Here is a 6,000-nt window from a genome sequence, read left to right on the forward strand (position 1 = left end):
TGATCACTGATATCTTTAGTGTTAGTGATGGTTCGACCTTTATCATCCTTTATTACTTTTATAAGCCTCTTCTCCTTAACTTTCTTTAATAACGATCTTGTTAATAACTATCTTGGCTAACGATCTTGTATTTCTATCACCATATTCATAATAACTTTGTTTTACATAACAGGTTGAGTAGAAATTTTTGTTGTTTCCAAAACCACTAGCTCCTTCCTTTTCTTCCATATTTGCTGAAAGGTATTAACAGACCCTGTTCTATGAAATATTGCCAATAAGTGTTTAAACTCCAACTCTAGTTTATCACTCATTTGTGTTGATTCTTTTTTAATCCTGCTCATCTGATTAATTCACTCCCCTCTAATAACAGCTTTCATCACATCCCATTTCATTACTAATGATGTTTGCTCCTTATCATTTTCATTTAAAAAAAAAAAAAATTCTTAATGTTTGGGCCAATTGTTGCTTTGCCATTTGTCCACAAGTAATCTAGCTTTAAAACGCCAAACCGGAGAGAATAAAATTTTCTCCTCTAATTAGATACTGCTTTAATTGTGTTTTAATTATGTTTTAATAATTTTAACTTTTTAGTTTTAATTTTTGAAATATTTTAATCTTTTATTGGCTGCTTTTATTGTTTGTAAACCGCCCAGAGAACTTGCGTTTTGGGAGGTATAGACATGTATCAAATAAACAAATAAATGGAATTTAAAGATCACTGGGGCATCATCCGAAACAAGAATGGGTCCAATTTCTCCCTTATGAAATTTTATGAAATGAAATTGAGTTAACAAAGTATTAGATGCCCATATATAACCCAACCTAGAATAAGATTGGTGTCTTCCTGGAAAAAAGGTCAAACTTTTGCAGAGGGATTAAGCATTTGCCAAGAATCTATAAGCTCATATTTATGCATCACTCTTTGAAAGTTCAACGATAGTGAGGCTTGTTTCTTATAGTGTAAAGATCTTGATTTATTCTCGTTAGATGACTTAGTGGCACCAATATTAAAGTCCCCCCAGGCCGCAACACTATATTAGTACCAGCAATCCTTTTCATTTTCCTCATTGTTTTCTGAAGGAAGTCAATATGTCTCTGATTTGTAGCATAGATAGAGGCCCAAGTAATATCCTTATTGTGCAACTTCTCCTTAATAAAAATAAATCTTCCATCCTTATCTTTCAAAAAAATTTCAACAACAAGATCAATGTCAGCTTTAAATCAAATACCAACCCCTCTTGCTTTGTTTGGAAAACTGTTTTCCAAAATATTTATCTGCAGTATCCTCTATCTTATAAGTCTCTTGTAAAAAGACCACAACTGGGTTAAAGGATTTAATATAGATATCCTGGCCCTTTTAATTGCATCCCCCAAACCTCTCACGTTCAAGGAAAAAACCATACAGTAATCACTCATTTTTAATTCTTAGTTCTTGCTGACAATCTATAGAATTATTTCTCTAAGCCAGAATGCATGGGGATGCGTAGGGATGCATGGGGATACCTGGTGGAATGTTCCAGCCTGAAAAGGAGGGTGGCCTGTGGGGAGGAGGACCACCGGTGGGCAAAGCTCCGCCAGCCTGAAGAGGAGGGTGGCCTGTGGGGAGGAGGACCACCGGTGGGCAAAGCTCTGCCAGCCTGAAGAGGAGGGTGGCCTGTGGGGAGGAGGACCACCGGTGGGCAAAGCCCCGCCAGCCTGAAGAGGAGGGTGGCCTGTGGGGAGGAGGACCACCGGTGGGCAAAGCCCCGCCAGCCTGAAGAGGAGGGTGGCCTGTGGGGAGGAGGACCACCGGTGGGCAAAGCTCTGCCAGCCTGAAGAGGAGGGTGGCCTGTGGGGAGGAGGACCACCGGTGGGCAAAGCCCCGCCAGCCTGAAGAGGAGGGTGGCCTGTGGGGAGGAGGACCACCGGTGGGCAAAGCCCCGCCAGCCTGAAGAGGAGGGTGGCCTGTGGGGAGGAGGACCACCGGTGGGCAAAGCCCCGCCAGCCTGAAGAGGAGGGTGGCTGGCGGCCCAAGGCCGCCATGAGGAGGAGGCAGCAGCCGAACAGCTAGCCCCGCCTTGCCTGGCCCGGCTGCTGAGGTCAGGAGGAGGTAGCGGCGGGCCCTAGCCTGGCTGCCAGGAGGAGGGGGGAGAAAGTGGAGGGGGACCAGAAGCAGGCAGAGAGGGGAACAGCCAGTCGGCTGGCTGGCCAGCCAGAAAGCTAGCCATGACAGCATCGGGGGGGGGGGGGACACGGCTGGGCCCAACTAGCGCACAGATGCTCTGTGTGGTGTCAGCTAGAAATGATTTAATTTCCAAATTCAAGATAGTTCCAATCCCCTCAAATCACCCATTTCTATCTTAGTATATCCATCTATAGAATGCAACATAATGTATTTAACTGTTCCTTTTTAAAATATGCTTCCCCCTTCCCTGAAAACCCTCCCCTCCAACTGCCTCCTCTCCCTGTCACCCCTTTCCCCCCTCCCTTCCCTCCCTGGTGCACTCAGACCAAAAGCAAATATTGTTGCAGAAAAGTTAAATTCTCTAACTTTTGGGGGGGGGGAGGAGCATCAGCTCACCCTCTCTCCATTCCAGCCCAATATTCCTTATAACCAAATGATTATTTAACTAATTACTTATATTCACCCGGCCCAGCTAACCACCTTAGCATTCTCCTCCCTGCTTCCTAATTTCTCTTTTAAAATTCACGTACTATAGTAATTTATCAAATCTTCCAGCTGCTTCTCGTAGGTTCCATATTTCACAGTTCTAAGGTCAAATGGCCTAGTTTCAAAGGAGAGAGTTTTTTTTAAAAAAAAATCTTGGCAGAGATGCATATCTTAAACAAATTCTTCTGTTTCCCAGTTAACTCAAGGCTAAGTTGCATAGTTCTCTGTGAGACGTTTTAGCCCAGCTACTTCTTTTTGCATTTCTTCCAGAGATGTAATAACTTGCTTCCCTTCAGGTTTGAAGATAATTATTTTAAAGGGAAACCCCCATTGGTATCAAATCCCTTTTGAAAAGAGAATCTCAGTTAAAGGCTCAAATTCTTCACACCACTGCAATGTTGCTGTATTGATATCTTGAAAAAATACTACTTTCTCATTATTCCAGATTACCCCTTTTTGATGCTCTTTATAAAGCACTCTGTACTTCAAGCCAAAATTAACTAATCTCACCAGGACGTCTCTCGGTTTCTGTGTTGAAATCTTATATGATATCCTATGACCTCCTTCCAGATCTCTTTCTACAGTTTGCAAGTCTGAAGACAACTCGTTCATTTTAGTGATAACATAAATAAGCTCATTAAATCCACATTTGGCAACATCACACTAATGCCCCCAATTTTTAAATTATTTCTTCTATCGCGATCATGGATAGTCGCCATAGTCTCTCTTACTTCCTCCACTTTTTTCTGAGTAGCAGATAATTCTAGGGCATTCTTAATCGCCAGATCAAAGACATTACTAGCTGTTTGTCCAATATCAGAGATTTGCAGTGAAAGGTCCTTAAATTGCTTATTAATTTGATCAGTTATACTTGCCAAATCTTGACGGACCGTTGTAAATGTGTGACTCCATTCCACTTGTAGTTCTTTATTAAGCTACATTATCAAATGTTCAATTAATTGTAATGCCAAGGTTTGTCCGGAGGTTTCCAAAGGCTTTTCTTGTTTTTGTAACTCAGTTGAGCTTCTTCCTGGATCTCTTCGTCATCCACACATCCATTATGGGTGTTGGGGGGGGGGGGACATACCAGCTGGCTTCAAATCATCCAGGAAGGCTCTAATTCCTTTTCCTTTCCACTTCAACACTTTCTTGGACATTTCCCCTCCAATATCACTTCAAATTAAGAAATGTAGCTGCCAAACTCTCAAGGCTAGGTCTGGTAGAAGGGCTGAGATGGAGAGAGCGATTGAGCTAACACACCATCCTGTCTGTGGCTTGCGCCACCCTCCCTCTGACAATTTCATTCATAAGCCAGCCATTTCAGTGAAATACAATGACATTAAACTGAAATATCTCTTGGAAGAATGTTGGATAGGGCATTTGGCATCTATAGAAGCTATTGTCTGAAGTTACAAGGAACTATTTTATTTATTGTTAAATTTATATACAGCCTTTCATTAACAATCCCAAGGCAGTTTACAGCAAAATTTAAAAACAAGATTATAAAAAGGCAATCCCAAGGCAGTTTACAGCAAAGTTTAAAAACAAGATTATAAAAAGGACACTATTAAAATATTAAGCTAAAAATATAAAACAAATCTGATTAAAAATTTAAAATGAAAGCATAAAAGCAATACAGAGCAAACGGAGCAGCAGCAGAGAGAATCAAATAAAAGCCTGGGTAAAAAGCCACGATTTAACATGCTTTCTAAAAACTGTGATGGAGACCTAGGAGTGAATAGCTACTAGTACAACTTTTCAAATTCATTGATAGCGACCCTGAATGTGATGCAACCATCAGCACTGAAGCCAAAGGACTACTTCTAAAAAATTACCCAACCATTTTCTGGCACACTTCTTGACACACACACAGGGGCGTAGCAAGGTTGGAGTGGGCCCAGAGACGAGATTTTAAAATGGGGCCCCCCCACTCTAAGTCCAGGGCCTCCGCACACCCCAGGCCCCCAAGGATTTAAGTCTGATATTTCAAAATATGTATGCTGCCTAGAAATATATTTCACTGAAGACACACACACACACTTCACAATAGATAGTGATATACATTGAGTACTATATATTTGTGCTACTTTTAATGCCCAGAACACACTAGAAACACTAATTATTAAAATGGGACCCTCGCTGCAGATTAGCAAAGGAGACTTTCAACCATGCAGGGTGAGCCTATGTCTGTTTTCTCAGAATTCTGAACCAATTCAGTCAAGTTTGATTGCAGGAGGTTTTTCACAGGAGGCTTTTAAAGCCCTTTAACACACATCTCCTCTGGAATGGAGGTGCTGCATTCCCATGTTGGCCAGATTGACCCTGAAGTCCCTGCAAGTTATTGGGGAGCAGTTCACACACAAGAAAAATAAAATAAAATAAAAGCACAAGACATGCTTTACAGTTTTCACTCAGACCTTCTGGGTTGCAAAACAACTTGAACATAAGTGCATTTATAAATGAATGAATGAATGAATAAAATAAATATAATACTGTTTCTTCCACAAGTTTTTGTAATTTTCTGCCATGAAACAAGCCACTTATAGGACTTTTTAAATAGTTTTTTTTAAGCCAGCAAATTTTCCAAGCTGTTTAAAAATAAATATTCAGAGACTTCTCAGTCCCTCCCCCCCATATCCAAGCCCTATGGCAAGCAGATGCCTATATATGGGGGGCGGGGGGCGGGGAAGGTAAGCACAAAAAGGAGTTCACACTCTACCTGGCAGCAAGGGCTCTTCTGCTGCAGAGAACAGTGGTGGCCACTCTGGCTGCCTCCTCCTTCCTGGCTGGCTTGGGCCCTACTGGAGTTCAGGCTTCACAGAGGCCTACACGGAGGCCTCCCTGGAAGCCCCGCCCACCCGCCCATCAGCTGGGAGGCGCCCGGGAGAAAAGGAGCTCTTTGCAGCTTGTCTGCTGCCTGCATTGCCGGCCAGGAGAACAAGCTGGAGAGACGGCGAAGAGGGCAAGTGGCTGAGGGGCCTTGGGGCTGGGCAGGGGGCAATGGGGAGTCACGTGAGGTGCCTCTGGGGGGCCCCTCCAGGCAGTGGGGCCCCCAGACAACTGTCTCCCCTTGCCTGATCATTGTTACTCGCCTGCACACACACACACACCCCGCCCGCCCGCCCCACACACAAATGTCAAAATTGATACATCCAGCTAATGCTATTCTGGAGTTGTTTTCAATAGATATTTCTATTTCCCATGCCCTTGATGTCATCCTGGCAGTTTCACAAGAAATTGCATCACTGCAAAATGATGACACTCAAAATAATGATTTTCAACTGAACACTATAGAACACCAACCAAACCATTCAAATGAAATGACCAATGCCAAAGAGGATATGTAAGTC

The 6,000-nt window shown here is 42.8% G+C and overlaps 1 protein-coding gene across 8 annotated transcripts in view; it reads right to left on the bottom strand.

The window, feature by feature from the left end:
• The window catches only part of LOC128339987 (uncharacterized), a 130,536-nt gene extending 125,085 nt beyond the window's left edge, over positions 1-5,451 (bottom strand). For all 8 annotated transcript variants that reach the window (XR_008313385.1, XR_008313381.1, XR_008313382.1 and 5 more), the window contains exon 1: positions 5,370-5,451. The gene's annotated coding sequence lies outside the window, so the exon portion shown is untranslated. The remainder of the gene's footprint in view (positions 1-5,369) is intronic.
• Between the last annotated feature and the right edge of the window lie 549 nt (positions 5,452-6,000).

The sequence above is a fragment of the Hemicordylus capensis genome, chromosome 1 (assembly GCF_027244095.1).
Source record: "Hemicordylus capensis ecotype Gifberg chromosome 1, rHemCap1.1.pri, whole genome shotgun sequence".
Classification (NCBI taxonomy): domain Eukaryota; kingdom Metazoa; phylum Chordata; class Lepidosauria; order Squamata; family Cordylidae; genus Hemicordylus; species Hemicordylus capensis.